At 36.1% G+C, this 18,605-nt stretch overlaps 1 protein-coding gene and 1 long non-coding RNA gene across 15 annotated transcripts in view; both read left to right on the forward strand.

Moving 5' to 3' along the window:
• The window catches only part of RGS7 (regulator of G protein signaling 7), a 268,219-nt gene that overhangs the window by 69,832 nt on the left and 179,782 nt on the right, over positions 1-18,605 (forward strand). The gene's annotated exons all lie outside the window — the stretch shown is intronic.
• On the forward strand, positions 1,944-8,441 carry LOC125184860 (uncharacterized). 2 transcript variants are annotated; one of them, XR_010830260.1, is made up of 4 exons: positions 1,944-2,429; positions 2,991-3,051; positions 3,222-3,308; positions 6,313-8,441. It is a non-coding gene; the product is annotated as an uncharacterized lncRNA (long non-coding RNA). The 2 variants fall into 2 exon arrangements; XR_007169381.2 differs by lacking the exon at positions 6,313-8,441 and adding an exon at positions 4,127-4,295 and having other exon boundaries at positions 1,947-2,429.

The raw sequence follows: 18,605 nt of genomic DNA on the forward strand, positions 1-18,605 counted from the left end.
CTCTAATAAAAAGTAACTGTAATATAAACCAAACAAAACTATTTGCTAGTTATAAAATGTCTTTAGATTTTTTTTTTTCTGAAGAAATGTAACAGTTTTAATTGTAAGTTCATTATGCTCCAGTATGTAATAATGCAAATCTAATGGTAATAATGCACTTGGAGGTACAACATGAGGATTTTGGTCATTAGTTTTAGACAACATCACAAAATTTGTATAGCTACTACTTTGAAATGCCCTAAAATTACTGAATAGACCACCAGTCAGCAACCTTACTCTGAACTGTTTGCATTTAATTGTAATTTAGCTGACCCAGTTGAGAAGGTGGTTGGACATAGATGATCTTCAGAGGTCCCTTCCAATCTCAGTGATTCTGATTCTATGACATCATATAGTAAGTGACAACCATGTGAAAGTGTTTGAAGGATGATGTGGATATTTACTGGAAGTCAAGCAGGAGTTGGCATGGGAGGAATCTGTTAGGATAATAGCAGTGATGTTACTTTATTTTGGACCTATTTCCTCTCCCTTGAGCCTAACCTTGTGTTTCATAGCATATTATATCTAACCTGATTCAGGCTGAATGTTTGTAGAGCAGAAGTCTTTGCCTCTGTGTTCCGAAAAGTGCTCCTTGTGTAAGTAACACTCCTACTAAAGTTAACAGATACTTTTTTTTGTGAATTCCGTCCTGAGTAACGTGTTAATCACAGAAGTTTCTGAAGGCTGTATCTTTAAATTGTTAGTTTGCTTTAGCACCTACTTATTATTTCACAAAATTCTTGGTTAATCTAACAGCCCTGGGCAACTAGTATTATACAAGTGTTGGAGGTTCCTTCAGAAATACTTTCTAGTGAAAACTTATAAGAATGGAAGTCTTCACACTTTAAAGGAAAGTCTAATGAATATATAACAGGCAGGAAATAGCACATAGTTACTTTCTCCAATTGAAACAGAAACAAGTTATGTCTGCCATTAAGGTGATGGACTGCTCAGTTATCTGCTCCCGTTTGTTCAGAATGTCACACCTGAGTTATTTAGAACATAATCCTTCACTTTGCTGACATGGGTTTAATGTATGCATTTTTTTTTTTTTAATACCTAACTTCAGTTCTTAGAGCTACCCAGCATGGGCTTTTGACCCTTTGACCATGATTAATTAACTAGTACTTGCAAAAAAGAAATGTATTGCATTTAGAACTGTAATCCCTGCTACTTACACTATTCTGTTGTTTTTCTTAAAATGGCCATGGATTTTAGCATTTCTTCTGAAATCATCCTCGTGTTCTTTCATGGTGTAAAAAGCAAACAAACAAACATGAGGAGCTGGTGACAAAATAGCATTTCCTTTCATTCTAAATAAAATGATCGCATGCTATTAGAGGTCTATGTTTTCTTTTTTTCTTGGATTTCAAACATACTGTTTGTTTATGTTACAGAACTGCTACTGAAGAGAAAAAGGCGGCAGGTAGTTCAGAGAATCTCTTTTCAGCCCATCAAGTTTCTGCTGCATTAGTATTTTATAAGAAGCCAAAAAAGAAAAAAAAAAAAAAACCACCACCCTTTCCTTGGTTATTTTTTTCTTCTTTGTGTACTTGCTTAGAAAAGCTCATAAATAAAGGTAGCAAAGAGAATGTTTAATGAGACTGAAAGATGGATGTGTTATCTGAATCTTGTCATTCTTTTCCTATTGTAACTATTTTTCTAATTTGCATCACTTCTATTACGAGACTGCAGCTGTTAAAATTCACAAGGCATTTAGGTCTGCGTAGCAAATTTATGAGGTGTTCCAATTTGTGCATTTGAAACGCCTTTTTCAATATTCTTGTTCATCATTCCATGCTGTTTATTCCTGTGGATCATTGCCCTTCCAAGACACACCAGATATTTTTCCCATTTGTTCTTGTTGAAAGTAAAGCTTTCCTGATTTGTTTTTTTATTACATATATATATTTTTTTAAGGTTTAGGTTTGTTTCTTTAAGATGGGGGAGAGTTTTGCAATGATTTCTAATTGGATATTGCCATGTAATTAGTCAGCTCAGACTTCCTAGCTGTGCTATGCTGGGGCAGGTGTTTATAGAAAGCTTTAGCAATTCATCGTTTTTATCCCATGAGGATGACCTGTAAAGAGGAGTGTTTTTTTTTTTTTTTTTAAATAATAACATAATGCTACTTGGGTTATTGCTAGTCCTGCAGTAGAAAGCAGTGAACTCTTAAGGTTCTTAAGAAAAGTGATATGATTCATGAGGATAGTGATTAATTTGAGCTGGGTGACAGACCTTATATGAGTACTGCTCAAGCTACCTCCAGATTCAAGTTTGTTTTGCTGTGTTTGCACTGCCTGTATTGCTGTGATAAGTCAACTTTCTGAAAACTTTTTTGATGCAGGAAATCCTCAACCCTCATTGGGTTGAAAATCATGGGAAAAAATGTAAGTAGGGGGTGGCACCTCATGACCCCCAGTGACAGTTACAGCTGTTTCGGGTGCTTTTGCTAGTTGGCTAGCAGTGCTTGTTCTCATCAATCACAAGGAAGATTATAATGAAAGAAATAGCTTGTGAATGCCTCTGTCAATGTGCTATGAGTCAATGGCAGCTTGGACTGCTTAGATAAATGCTTTTGTAGCAGTTTTATCACCAAAACTTCTTCATAGGGGTATTGTTCGTGCTTGGTGAAACAGAGAAACTTGAGTCCCAAGATTTCCTTCTAAAGTAATTGTAAAATTTGTGTCCCTAATTTATATCTGAGACTAACATAGATCCAAGTGGCAAATTCTGTCTACAATGCTCGATTTGTTGGTAAGGGTTAATGATAGCTGCTTTTAATAATAATAATAATAAACTAGTAACAGTTGAAAGCAAAGGGGAATATGGAAATGCTACGAGAGAATGTTGGGAGATTTGGTATGCATCTTGTGAGAACATTTCTAAGCTTTGCTTTTCCTCATACATCTTTGTGTAAACAAGGAATTAATATTGAATTCTCCTTGCAGAAGCAAAAGGGAGGGGAAAAGCAAAACGTTAGAAGAAACAAATCATATTTTCAGAGCAATGGTAAGTAAAAGCAAACAGACAAAACCTAAAATTATCCATTTTATGATGATCTTAACGTGAAGATCACAGTGAATTCTAAAATGTATTTTCATGTTTTTCAATAACTCCAGAAGAACACTGAGAACATAAAGTACTTTTGTCTGCACGTTTTTTTTTTTCTGTGGGTATAGGCAGTTCTGCATAATTATGTGAAGAAAGCCTCAGCCTTTGTATCACATTTTCCTGGTACTTCTGCAGTAATGAAAATGATAATTCTGGTAGGTAGAATACATTAGCATTTTGTTTGTTGTTTCATGTAACACACCTTTCTGTGGTAGCTGTTGTAGATTTCAGCTGAAAAACAACACCCAAAATTTGGTCTCAAATTTGCTTATATCACAAACCATTCTGTTAAGTACAAATAGTAAGCTTGACAGTTATGAGAGATACTTTATACCAAGGTAATTTCATTGTAGTGATTAAACATTACATCTGCATTGCTGCTATAGAATCACAGTACTCTCCAAGCCTGACCTTACAAATATCATAAAGGATTTTGTGAAGAAACAAAACTCGGGACTGTCTTTGTATGGCACTATGATAATATATTGTAATTACCCTGCTGTACACGTTTTACAATTTTTTATGGTTTTATAGCCCCCACAGACCATACATCCTTTTATATATCAAAGTTACATCATTATATGTGCCATCATACTTTTACTGCTTTAATACCAATTAGCAAACTCTTAATTAGGTAGGCCTCCAAGGAGCCTGCTTTGTTTCTATTTTTATGTTTACAACAGCAAACAGACAACTGCCCTCAGTCACTGATGAAGGCAGTGCTCATTAGCAGCTGCCTGTGCATCTCCTGTCTCATGCAATTTCCACTTTTGGCAAGACCATGTAGATAAATGTTAGGTTAAGTACTTTGGATGCATTTCCAAACTGTGGCAACAGAAGTTACCTGTTTTTCCACATGAAGAATATCTGAAAGATCTTACTGGGTAGAAGGGCATGTTTCTGTACTGTAAACAGAACTGCATTAAGCAGGTCAACTACAAAGTTTCTCATAACCGCTTTCTTTTCTGTGCAGTGGGAGAAGAACCTACCTTCTATTCCACCAAACCAGTATCTAATCCAAAGTGACTGTTACACTAAATGATGATCAATAGCCAGTAGAAACTGGCAGCATGGCTTTTCTCTGTAAGAGAGCAAGCTTATTGACAAAAGTTGTTCTTGAGTGATGGGAGATGCCAAATCCATGTGGTGTTCTTTAGATTTAGTATCATTTTTGCTGAGTTTTCATTTGGGTTTTATTTGAACAAGTAACCACAAATAAAATGGTCTAGTAAATGACTAAGAACTAGATAGCCTAATATGTGTAAGCGTTTGATTTGAAATGATAAATGTAAGGAAATCAAGCAGATTTTTTTTCACTAATTCATTTTGTATTTGGAAATTTATAATAGCCATGGAAAATTGTTCTTTTAGCTTCATATTCAAAAGTTTCAAGAAACTTTTGTCAGGTGTTGAGACCTGCTTGGTTTGTGTTCAAGTTTGGACAGACTTAATTACTTTATCTGTAGTCAGACTTCTGCCTTCTCTAGGACTTACTGAAGACTGTATGACTACATCTAAGAGTACTGCAGATTTTGTTTAATAGCAACAACAGCAAAAGCAGATATATATTAACTCTTAGGTTTCTGTATATGAACAATAATATGTAAAAGTAGGGTTGAATGAAAAAACTGTTTTTTTTTCCCCTATCAAAAAATCTATTCCATTCTTATAATACACTCATGTTATTTCATTTTGATTTGTGAAATCTTGCCATTTATGATTGTGTTGTCCAAACTTGTGAAAAATTGAAGACACATTCTGATTATAAATTTTATTCTGACTCCACTTTGAAAAGCTCTTGAAGTCATTGTTAAAAAATGGTGTTTAGCTGGATTCCTAAACATTGGTGTTGGTCAAAAACTCAGTATACTACTGCCAAAAACTGTAGACTACAAGAAACGTATGGAGTTGTCAGCTATGCCTCAGTGTTTTCAGTTCGTCTCTCTTCAAAAGATGAAAAACTAAGATAGCACACTTGCGTTTGTGTCAGAAATGGAGAGAATCAGGGCAGCTCAGTAGAGCTATGCATACAACCCTGTTTATGTTGGTTTTTTTTTTCACTGATTTTTGTAATGCTTGAATAACAATCTAAGTAATTGTTTTTAACATTTTAATACATATATAATGTTAGTACATATGTTTGTCTAATAACCACAATTAAATGAAAACTAAAAAATAATAAATGCCTTATCTGGGAAAGAAATCACAGTCCTGTTATAATCTGCACTAGTGAATAACTTTATACTTTGCGTAGCCTAAGAATTTTTTAGATTTTCATTATTTGTATTTTAAATGATCCTTTATCTTTTTGAGAGGTGAACATTGTGTTTCTGAATTCTCAACATTAGAATTCTTCCTAAGAAACTGAAAAGCAAATTGGACAATTTATAATCTCATATGTAAATACTGGTGTCTTCCAGATGGCAATATAATCTGGAAGAAGTTAGATGTATTTTATTTATTTGAAATCTGTTTTGGCAAGTGACATTTAATAGTCATTCACAAAGAGACCATTTGCTGAAGAAAGCATTTTTTTTGCATAATAAGAACGAACATCTTTAGAATATTAAGATGAGAAAATCGAGTTCTCAATAGAATTTAAATACTAACTTCCAACATGGCATTTTCTGTTTCTATCACTTAAAGTCTGCAGTATTTCATGCATAGCTTCTGTATTAATGGAGTACATATATTAAGCTTAACACACAGCATAATACTAAAACCATAGTATCTGCTACTTTGTAGTGCTGAAGAACAGTAATTACCCCCTCAGCCCTTGAATTGCTGGTAGAAATGCAAAGTTGCTGTGTATTTTTAATATTTTGCTTTATATTTGCTAAGACAATTCCATATGAAAACATGATATTCTAAATTAGCTAAATTAGACAGGGTTTAAAATAGTGAAGAAACTGTAGAGATGAAACAGTAGAGAATAGTATAAATATCTAAAGATTTGTCACAATACTTGGAATACTCCAAATTACATCATCTTTGCTTTGTCGCTGAGATGATGGGATTAGTAGGCAAATCACATTAAATCAAAATGCCTTCAAGGCTGTTTTTCAAAAGTCAAACTAAAATTTCTGATTCAAATAAATAACAGCACTATTTATATTTGTAGATCAGGTTCTGCTCTGCTCTGACTAAACACTGTTTCAGTCTTACTTTATAGAATGTCACCCCTGGGGAAACATTGGACCTGAAAAGTAGAAGACAGGAAGAGGAAGGATTTTTAAATGGGTACTCTGCTGCTGAGTCCTGTCTTTGGAGAGAAATGGTATTTCTGTGAATGGTTTTCTAGACTGTTCAGTCACGCAAGGGAAAGGAAGGAGCAAAGAGAAGGGGAAAAGACTGGATATCTGGTTTTGTCTGTTCTGAATGCCTCTGAGTTTTATTACGAGCAGTAGATTTATCCTTGGAGCCAGCTGGAATTGGCCTTGTTCAGCACAGGGCAGCCCAGGCCCCGCCTCACAGAGGCCCTGCAGCCTCTTGCCGGCACCAGGGCACCTGGAGCCAATTCACTGGTGATCTTATAGCAGCTAAAAACATCTGTTCATATAATATTCTGTGATTCTTCTAAAAAAAACAAACAAACAACAACAACAAAAAAAACAATCCACAGTGCTGAAAAAGGAATGGGACGTTTCAGTCATGGCAACAAACCGTGGGTTGGAAATCACAGTGGTGGCAGCTGAAGGCGTGAGGTACACTTACTCTGCCGTTTGGCTGCATTTGCTGCACCTGACAAGGCTTCTGCCAGGTTTTGTATCACACATTTGCAGCTGAGTGATACTGAAAGAAACATTTCAGAGTTGAAACAGAGGTCAGAAGAGCATAGGTACTCTTACTGAGAGCTCAGAGAATGGAGCTGCGAGTGCTCTGGTGCCTGAGTAGAAGATGGCTCCTGGCTGCTGCAGGCTCTTATCAATGCGGGCACCCCGCTCTGCGCTCTGAAACGCTGTTCGAAACTGGGCCGACTTTGGCCTGAGCATCTACAGCAACCTGCGTTTTTTAATGCACACGTGCCTACGGTACCAGGTAATTGTTTCCTGACATTGAGACGGATTTATAAAAGGTAAAGTAACTTTTCTAACAGAGCACCAGAGAGAAAAACACTCTCTTCAGCATTTGTAGAATTCATACCTCACTGATTAAATGACCTTGGAAAGTCTTGAAAAACAAGACTTCCATACCTAGTGTTTTTACTGTCTTATTTGACAGACTGATGACTCATTTATCTGTCACTCAAACTGCAGCATCTTAAACTCTGAAGAAAAAGAAAAGTCCCTATGAATTACCATGCTTTGTTATGTCTGTTACTAAGAACGTAGAAATGTTTCCCAGTTGCAATGTTAAAGCAAAGTCTGTTTTCAGTTATAACTTACTGAAGCTTTGTTCTTCATAATTTTGTAAAACTTGTGACTAGACTTGGGTAAAAAGCTGTGACACAGTTGACCCAGTTTGAGATCAGGGCTGAGGTCTTGGATTGAAAGGCTTCTGGTGGTGAGATAGGGACCAAGAAGATTAGAATTTCAGTTTGGGAAAATGAGCTGTATAGTAAGAGTGTAAAAGTAGTTCGAGTATGCATGTAGGGTCCTTGCTTGAGAAATTAGCTGATGAAATTTTTTACCTTTTCACGTCACTTGTTCTTATACACACAACATTGGTTTGAGTTCAAGAATTAAGTCTGGATCCAGAAAAGCAGAATTAATGGTAAGGAGAGAAAAAAAACTTTGTTAAACCTAAGTATCAGCAGGTAACTATTTTGACCCCTGTTCTACTGTGGAAGATTTAAACAAAACAAAACAACCAAACAACATGCAAGCATAGGCTCTACCACTTAACAGTAAGTGCAAAGGTATTATGAATTATTCCCCTTGAATATGGGTTAACCAACTTGGAATGGCTGAAACGCACATGTGTGCTGCAGTGTCTATCTCATATCTTTATGCTGTCAGTATTGGCACATATAAAGTTTCACACTCCTCCCCTCCTCCAGGATTATTAATGCCACATCATTAATTTTTCAAATACTTTTCTTTTGGATCTTAAATTTAGCACACTTGATTTCAAATTAGTTGTGGCTACTGTTTACATGTGGTAGGGTAATTCATTCCTTTTTTTGAAAATGTTAGGATTTTTTTTTATTAATATAACTTTACTTGGAGCAACTATTGTGGCTTGGTAATTTATGATAAAAGCCTGGAATTTTTCAGAGAGGCTATTTATGAATATTCTTTTAGAGACCTAGTGAAGAGAGATCATTGTTTATTAAAAATATTCTGAAAGCTTTCCTAACTTTTTATGCTTAGACTTGTGGAAACAACTTTGCAATCTTTTAGGATTCTGCCTTCTCATATCCGTATATACCTTGGGAAGTTTGAAAGGGAGTGCTTTGTCTTTATGCTAATTCATCAGAGGAAAGACCTCAGATGTTATTTTAATGCAGCAAGAATTCCTACCACATTGATAGCTTAACAAAGAGCTTAACACGCTGACATTTCTTCACTTGCCTCTCCATGTTTAAAAATGTAGGAAATCTATGTATATTGATAAACTACAGTAATGTTAAGTATATAAGAGGAAAATCTCAAAAGTCAAGTCACTGCTAAATTGCCTACACAGTATGGATATGTGCATCATTATAGGGCCTTTAACTATGAGCTCATCTACTCTTTTTCTCATGGGAACCTGGCTTATTCAGAGCATACTAAGTGAAGACTGTGTGGAATAATTGATACAGTCGTACATGAGTTTAGAAATCAGGATGTATAATATGGCTCCAAAAAGAAATAAATTTGTATGCCATATTTAGAGCAGGTATCTGTTTTTGCTTTAACTAGTACTGAAGAAGGGCAGTTATCTTTTCTCAGATTGGAAATTTCATATTCTTTAACAGAAGCGAAGCAGTCTCTTCCTGTTTCACTTATGTGTAAGCTGGGTTTGAAAGGACTGCCATGTTTCCCTTATATTATTATAGTTAGTATTGCAATGGACATTATAAAATACCTCTGTTATTATTTCATGGTGTACATAAATATATAACAAAACCTTAATTATGGTGAGTAAACTGTATTGATATAAATTTGAATGTGTATGTAGATGTCAACAGTTAATTTTCAAATATGCAGTAATAAGACCTTTGAGTATAGATAAGATGACATAGTATTGCCACTGGCTCACAGTGTAAGTCTTTTTGTCACCCTTTGATTATAACAGAACTCCTATTTATTTCAGTTTTTTTTTTGCATAGAAAATGCTAGTGTACTAATAAAAGGCTTGCTACAGTATAAGGGGAGTGGTTGTGGGAATTCCAAGAAGAGATTGCCATCATAAGTTTCTATTCTCGTAGCCGTAGCAAGGTGTTCTGCAGTACCATCTGTTCTTCTGAGAGCTTGACACTGAAAGATTTATCAGATATCAGATTACAAATGACACTATGCTTTGGATTTTCTTTAGTAGATTATGAAAGGACTGATATCTAGATATAGCCCGCTCTCACTGAATCTGCTCTTACTTTCGAGATTTTTTCTGTAGGTAGGAAACTGAAGATAAAAGCTGGTAGCTTTACAACAGAAAAAAAAAAATAACATGTTCTGGGTCTTTTAGGTGAGTTAGAGGCATAGGGAAAAAAATAAAATTCAGAATTACAAACAGAAGCGAAATAACGAAATAATATTTCTGGTCTTGTTTCTGCTGCTGGATTCTCTTGCTATCATCAAATAACTAGCTTGGATAGAATAAATAGTTTAAATGCATTAGATGCTAGCACTATGTACAGTATCTATCTGTTGAGGACACAGTCTTGAATAGGAACACAAGGTGTTCCCCCTTTTCCCCAAAAACGTCAAAGAGAGTTTGCAACAGTCAGGTTTTCAGTATGAAGATTTCTTCGCAGAACTTCTTGTCTTACTTGTAAAATGTGTACAGCATTTTACTCTTGATGTGGAGACACTGTATTGCTGTATAAAAGTTGCAAATGACCGTTGTCATATTAACTCATTGAGACTGTTTGAAGTTCAGAATTCCATGATGCAATTTTACCATTCCAAACCAAAACTAAACTTGAAAGAAAAAACTGTTCTCTCCCATCTCTGTAACTCTGAATTAAATTAAGGGAAACATATATTGTCAATTTTTAAGGTATATAAAGTATTTAATATTTTATAGTTATACTGGGGACTGGTTATTTACTTTAAATACAATATAATTCAAAATTAAAAATATTAAAATTATAATAGAGGTTTAAAAAACAAACAAACAAAAAGGAACCTGTTTTCAGTGGAAGGAACAGGAAAGGGGAAATGAGTAGTAACAGTAGGTTCTTAGATCTATATAAGCGTTAGTATTCATTGAGATCCATGTTTGTGAAAAATCATTGCCTAGTAACTGGAGTGTGATTTTAAAGGTGGGCTTCTTTGATAGTATGTATGATGCATATCTATCTGATGCTAGAAAAATCTCTATACATTTTGATAAATTGTTTTGTGAGCTCATCGTTAAAATACCACATGCTTCTACTATTTTAACCTTTTGATATGGTCACTGCTTTTAATATTATTCTTCTGTAATTGAGCACAAACTATATGAAGGTATTTTGATTATATTATTTATAGTTTTGGTGAAACGTACTAAATGCATGATTTTTCACCCAACAATACCAACAATCTCCCTGTCCTTTCTGCTCCTCTTTCTTTTAAAGTTAGTCTCTTTAATAACCTGGATAGAAGAAGCTGGTGGCATGGTTCAGTTGTGGAAGAAGTGAGCGGCAGCAATATTTTCAAGCATTTATAAAGTGGTCTGATTAATGGGTTGCCCAAGGAAATGGTGGAGTCACAGTCACTGGATGTGTTCAAGGAAAGGTTGGACCTGGTGCTTAGGGACATGGTTTAGCGGGTGACATTGGTAGTAGGGTCATGGGTGGACCAGATGATCTTGGAGGTCTTTTAAAACCTTAATGATTCTATGATTCTATTTAAAGCAAAGAAAATGGAAAACTTCTAGCTTGAGGGCTGAACTGAGATGTTGGTCTCCTGAGAAGATTCATCAGCAGTACTAGTATTCCCTCTCCCCACTGTTTGTCCTCCTGTGTATGCCAGCACAGTTCTCTGTAACGGTGCGCTGAAGTCCAATTTTGCAATCAGCGTGGCCTTCCCACACATCCCAGGCACCGTTTCTCATCGTTCTTTGTACTTAGGGGTGAAGAAACTGAGGTTGATTTGTTCAATAGAGTTATTTCTTTAATAGCTTCATTCCATTTAATAGTTTTAGCTGCTTCACTGCCTGATCCACAGTTGTGTAACCTTGAAGTGCAGAAGGAAGAAACTCCTGCTGAATGTGGAGGGGTGGGTTTTTTTTTCTTATAGCGGGACCAGCTCCCACTGCTGTAAACTCATTTCCGGTCAGACAACTTATGTACAGCATCCACACTGCCCTTCATGAAAGGGCATCACTGTATGTAGCAGTTTGGGTCTCACTCTGGTTGTCCTGTTTGGTACTATTTGGTTTTATAGTATTTTCTGAGTATGGCTCAAGTATGTCTTAATATTAATTTTTATTTCAGTCCCCTGAAAACTTTTAGTGTTAGGAAGAACTAAACTTATGCTTTCTTTTTAGAATCCAAATGGCTACTAGCAGATATTTAGAGAAAGTGTGCAAGAGACAGGACAAAATGAAGTAATCCCTCCTCAATGGATCTTGTTCAGATTGTCCGTGCTATTTTTTTTTTTTTAGTTTTATCAGGGGAATAAAAAGAGCCCTACGTTAATCAAATAAAACTCTAAAACTTGTAATGCTATTTTAATCAGGCAGGTTTTTCTTCTCATTCTGAAGCAGTACATCCTGCACTGCAAGAACTCCACAGTGTTCATTATCTGTCTTATCTGTCAATAATAGCCTTCTTTTTCCAGACACCTAAACGAAACTGCAGAAATCAATCTACATAACTTGACTACTAAATCATAAATAATTGAGCTGGAATAGTGCTTGACCATCTGTCTACTGAATTAGATTACTGGATTCCAAGATGGTGCTTTGAAGTTACTTATGTATAGTTTACAAACAATTCATTGTAGTGGATCAAAGGATGTCAGCTGCAGGGTATCCTTGAGCATGGGGGGAGACTTGCTATATCTGGGAGCTTGGCAGGGTTATGATCTGAATTCTGAATGGCAGAGCTGCGTTGTGTTTTCTGTTACTTTGGCTCTAAAACACTGGGATCTTGGCTAGGTTCAGGGATATACACCAGCAGCTAGAAGGCAAATAGTGTAATGAGAGAATAATAAAAGCAATAAAAAGGAGAATAGCTTATGTCTGAGAAGGAAAAGCAAAGAAAAAGAAAAAATTTGCCAAAGTTGATGCTCAGGACAGATTATGGCACACTTTTGATTAGGCATTATTGAGAAAACTAGGTATAAATGGTATTAGGGTTTGATGGTACTAGGCAAGACAGGATCCAGCAGGCAGCTAATAAACGAAAGATGTGAAATGAAATGAAATAACCTGCAAGGACTGCTATATAGTATGTCAAGAATTGAACCTCATTTGACTTCCTAACAGAGCAATCATTTCTGTACTGCTATCATTCTTATGTATTGCTTGGTTAATTTGCCCTTAATAGATTAAAACAGTTGTCTATAAACCCCAATTTTTTTTTTTAATAAATTTGCATGCTATTAAGGAGGGGCTCTGAAGCCACTTTTCTATGTAGGAAAGAATCAATGAATTTTTTAAGCCTTTAAATGCCATGGGAATAATTCCTTATTAAAACTGAATTAAAAGCGAATTCCGTGATAACATGCGTTGCAGTATAAGCAAACAATTTCTGAGTGGGTTTTATTTCATTCTTTACAATGTTATTTAACAATGTCAGTTTTTCATATAGCTTACCTAATGTGCTGAAGAATAAGCCTCAAAATAAGAGAGATAAGCTTTTCAGCTGTTACTCTACAAGCGCAATATATGGAGAAAAAAACGTTATCCAACTAAAATCAAATTTGGAGATTCAAGACTGAGGCAAATGGCAGAAAACTAGCAGCGGTTACTCAAGGATTTTACAGGGGAGTTTCACTATCTTACAACTTTAAACAAATAACAGCAAAGGAATTCTTAGAGAGTGGACTCAAGGTAGTCAAGTACAAATGTTGGTGGAGTTCATATAAAGCATCATTGTGTAGTTTATGGATGAACTATTTCTTACAGGGCATAATTTTGTCCCTCAAATACTGCTTTGCAAATAGACTTTCAACATGGAATATCAGTGAGGAGTTGATATCTTTAAAAAAAAAAAAAAAAGAGAGAGAGGGAGAGAGAAATAGACAAATGGAAAATAAGTAAAGGAGAATAACATCAAGTTCTGGGATCTGCTTTGAGAGGAGCAATAAGGCAGACCAAAGATTTCAAATGATGCCTTTGACATATACGTAATAATGCTTGATTGTCAACTAGAAAATAATTTCCCTTTAATGAGAATATTCTTCACGTGCAATTTATTTCACTTGTTCTGTTGTAATGATCTGGTCTTCAGATACTATAGGATATGGCTTCAACAGGAACAGAGTGATAGCCATGGGCAGCTGAATCATCACACTTATCAGTATCTTATTTTCATTACAGCTGAAATTATATTCATTAATCCTGAAAAGTGATTTAAAGGATTTAATCACAGCAACACTGCAAACAGAATTCACAAAATATTGTACTGTAATTTTGTACTTTTGCCCACAAATCCATGATCCTATTCATAATTAAACTACTGAACATTTGGTGGCCTGGGGCTCTTAATCCCTGAAAATTGGGGTAGCAGTTAGAATCAATTCCAAATGGAGTCCTTATGGAGTCCTTTTTTTTTTTTTTTTCTTTTAATGTGACATTTGTGTTAATGTCTTGGGAGAAGGGTCATTAAATTTTAAAAAAACCTTCTGACACTTCAGCTATTGAGGTTGCTGTTGAATATACCTCTTGTCCAGTTAGGAATGAAAGAATGATGAGAAACATAAATAGCAGACAGTTTCTACTTTTTTTTTTTGATTATTCCTTGCCTTTTAATTTCTGGCAGAACATTTTAGAATTTTAGTTCATTGTCCCCATCTTTGAAGTGAATGTGCCCTGGGCTAACAGTTGCAAATTGCTTGAACGTACAGAGTAAGATAACGGAAACAAGTATTGGCGCCCCAAAAAAGAAAGGTGGTTGATTTGCTTTGTAGTCTGTCCTTCTGAGCTGTGGGTTAAATTTATTGCTCTTCTGTGTTTATTTCATGATATTTGGCAAGTCATTAATAGCACAGCTGCATTGTCCTTTGTGAATGTGAGTTGTGTCTGTGCAGCCTGGAGGCTCTGCACTAGGCAGACCTAGTCACGTGATGGAAAAGCTGGGAGTCTGGCTGTATCGTGCTCATGTGGCTAACTGGCTTCTAGTTAGTGCAGAGCACAAGCGTGGCCTGCCTGGGTTTGCAGGTGTAAGCATGCATAGAGACACGCTCTCTCTTCAGTGGCCTATATGTGAAATGAACATATCCTTTTTCCATAAAAGGATCCTGTGAGAAATGAGAAAGTCCATGTTATGAGGTAATCAGGTATTCTTACATTTGTCCTGAAAACACATGAGAAACAGTATCAGGATTAAATAATACAGCTGAAGCATATCTTAAACCTAAGGAATGGAGAGGGAGTGTTTTCACTGTCAGGCTGACAGTGCTTCTCAAAATGCTGTCCCATTCATATGTTGTTCTCTCACTTTTTCAGCCTTAAACTTGAAATGAAATATACATGAACTCATGAACTTTGAATCAAAGAGGCTGATGGGAAGAGAAATTTTTATTTTCTAGGGGAAACTTTTTCCCTCAGGAACAAATCCAAACTGATCAGTGATAGAATGAGCACAAAGCAGTAAAAAAAATAAATACATCAGTGCACTGATGAAAACCATTGTGTAGCTAAGACATCGATGCATGAAATAAAATAGTCTGAACAGATCTTTTCAGGTATTATCTGTCTGGCTTTTATCTTTCAATCAGATTCCCCTTTTACACTACTGCTAATTATTATTATTATATTTTTTTTAAAGTTTCATCACTGTACTTGAGTTTTGAGGCTACATAGATTATGGAACCACAGAATAATACAACGGTTTGGATTGCAAGGGACCTTAGAGATCATCTAATCCTACTCCCCCCCCCCCCTCACTCCTCCCCGCCATGGGTAGGGACACCTCCCACCAGACCTTGTTGCCTAAAGCCCAATCCAGCCTGGCCTTGAACATTTCCAGGGATGGGACATCCACAGCTTCTCTGGGCAACCTGTTCCAGTGCCTCACCACCCTCTGAGTGAAGACCTACCGTCTTTTAGTTTAAAGCCATTACTCCTCATCCTATCACTACACTCCCTGATAAAGAGTCTGGGTTCATTATTGGCTTTGATTTTTTTGCTGCTAATTAGGGCTGAAAAAATAATATTGCTACTAGAAAGACCTTTTCTTTCTGTCAAAAGATTTTAAAATACTCATTAAATAAGAATTTAAAAAAAGCCTGTGCACAGTGTCCAAACAAGTTGCATACCTTTTATTTGTGCATGAAACATTTTCTTGCTGATTACACTAACAGAACAATCTGAATAAATTTTCCATTCTGTGCATTAAAATATAATCAAAGTCATTAATTGCTGAAAAGCTTTCATCTCTTAGTTGCTTGAAAGCCTTCATTTTTGTCAACAGGGAAACCAAGCAGCTAAATGCTGAGCACCTTTATCATCTCAGAGAGACTGAAAGATGAAGGCAGTTATCATTTTGCAGAATTTGGAGCCCACCTTTCATAAAAGCTTTTATCCAGAGAGGAGTAAGCTTCTCTTCAGGCATTGTTGATCCCTTAGCTCTCATTTTCTTGCCATTCCTTGACATCTGCAGATATTTCATTCAGAAGTACCTGCTAGCAAAAAAGGGAATTGTATGTGATGCCGTAACGGTGTCATTCAGGTTCTTGAACCATCAAAAAAGGTTCAATGGCAAAGCTGGGTTTTTATACAATATCTTTCTACTGCCCTATATAATGAATATAATAAATGAGGGAGTTGAAGTTTCTCTATTGTCTGTTATGATTTTTTTGTGATCAAAATAAAAATGAATGAGATAAAAATTGCAGCAGTAAAACTGAAATTTTACATGTAGCATTGTATCCTAGGCTGCTTATGTATCTTCATGCTTTAGATGACAATAGGATTATTATTCAGTAGTAGCCTAACCAAATGCCTGCTTAAATCACAGAACACTTGAGGCTGGAAGAAACCTCTGGAGATCATCTAGTTTAACCACACTGCTCAAAGCAATGTTGAAGTTGAGTTAACTTGAGCAGGTTACTTAAGGTCATGCCAGGATGGGTTTTGAATATATCCAAGGATGAAGAATCTACAAGCTCTGTGTTCCAGTGCTCAATGACAATAAAGGAATAAAAAGTGTTTTTTTGTTTTTGTTTTTTTTTGTTTTTTTTCTGGGACTCCTTCCTGGTGCAGACTGAGGCAAAGAAAGCATTGAGAACCTTGGGTACTTGGGTCTTTTGCCACTAGATCCCTTCCTCTTTCATCAGCAGGCTCATTTTTTTCCTACTCTTCTTTTTGTGCTGAAATACCTGTAGAAGCCCTTGTTGCCTTCCACATTCGTTGCCAGATTCAATTCCGTATAAACTTACTAACCCAGTCCGTACCTGCATGCTTGGACATATGCTCTATATTCCTGCTGTGTGACCAGACTCTTCTTCCACCTCTTGTATGCAGCCAAGGCTGCCCTCAACCTTAACATCCTGGATCAGTTTCCCACTGAGGAGATGTGGGGTCCAGCAAGGCGTTTTCCCTCATCAGCTCTTCAGGCATCTTTGTCAGGAAGTTACCAATGTGCTCCAGAACCTCCTGGACTGCTTCCGACCTCCCCTTCCTAAAGAGCCCATATCCACCCATAGCAGCACTCCTGCTGTGTGAGCTATCACACCAGGTCTCGATCGTCCTAATGAGGTCATAGCCCTGCAAGTGCAAGCAGATCTCTGATTCCTCCTGCTTGTTCCCCGTGCTGCATGGTGCCTTGGCATACAGGCACTTCAGAGAGGCATCCAGTTGTGCTGATTTCCCAGGGTAGATATGAGTCCTTCTCCACAATGCTCTTCTGCGGACACGTCTTTATTTATGTGCGTACACTTGGGATAGGCTCCTTTTATTCCTGTTTGGTTGCTTATGAGGTCTCTTGTGGCTACAGCACCCCATATCTTTTGTTAACCTGGTGTACCACCTTCTCACTTGGTTTTTGATCATTTTTTCTCTCCCCTGTTGGTCCCAGTTTAAAGCAAAGATGATTTTTTTCATATGTTGTCAGAAAAAATATAAAAGAATGGTATCATCTGTGTCTGTAAAAAATATGAACAGAAGATTTGCAACTAAAATATGTTTTGTTTTGTTTTAAGAAAGATTTTCAGTTTTAGTAATTTAAAATTGAATTACCTGATAAAGATTTAAATAAGGTAAGTTTTGACAATAAGTAGTGTTACTTAAAATTGTTTTGTATATCAGCTGATCTGATTAGCAGAGATTTTGCTGGGAAGGTTGGCAGAAATACGGAAAACTTACAGGAAACATATATTAAAAAATATTTTGTCCGTGTGAACATCTATGTGCTAGCATACACAGCTCTGTAGGTTCCTTTGAACGAAAAAAAAAAAAAAGGAAACTTTTTTTTGATTCACTTTGTTATAATTTGAATTCAGCATAAAGCCACAACTTCATTTTCTTCATTTTCTTCCTTTCTTCATGTTGAAATGTTTTCAGTTGTGTGCACAAATATATATATATATAAACACTCTTACATCATCCTAATTGAGGCATTAAATGGTTATCAAGGCTCTCAGAAGAAAACTGTCAGTCTCACCCTGCCATCCTATTTGCAGTGAAGTTTTGAAGATAGCAAGGCAGAGGAAGCACGGCTTGAATTTGAGTAATGCATTTAAAAGTAGTATAATGTTGATTATATGTCTTTTTAAACTGTTGCTAAGGTTCTTGTAACAGCAATGCTGTGCTTTTCACCCAATATGACTGGCATATACCTCAGTTAAATTTTAAAGTCTCTGATGTGCTGCAAAAGCTCAAATACCCATCAATTTTTATTTAGCTAAATTGAAGTTGTGAGTCTCACAACCTGTTTATGTATACATTTATTTCTTTGTCTTAAACTTTTTGCCTAACTAATACAATTTAATTTGATCTCCTTAGCTCACGTGTCATGAGAAATAATAATTCTCCCGTATGCTCTTTCTCTGCCTTTCATGTCTTTCACATCACCATTTGGTCATCACTGTTCTGAATTTTTGAGTCCAGATATTTAATCACTTGCTGCATAAAGCCTATTCCATTCCTTTTTCTCATTCTTGCCCACCCTTCGCTTTTTCTTCAGTACACTTCTAGCCATAAATATTAATTCTTAC

Source organism: Anser cygnoides, chromosome 3, assembly GCF_040182565.1.
Source record: "Anser cygnoides isolate HZ-2024a breed goose chromosome 3, Taihu_goose_T2T_genome, whole genome shotgun sequence".
Taxonomy (NCBI): domain Eukaryota; kingdom Metazoa; phylum Chordata; class Aves; order Anseriformes; family Anatidae; genus Anser; species Anser cygnoides.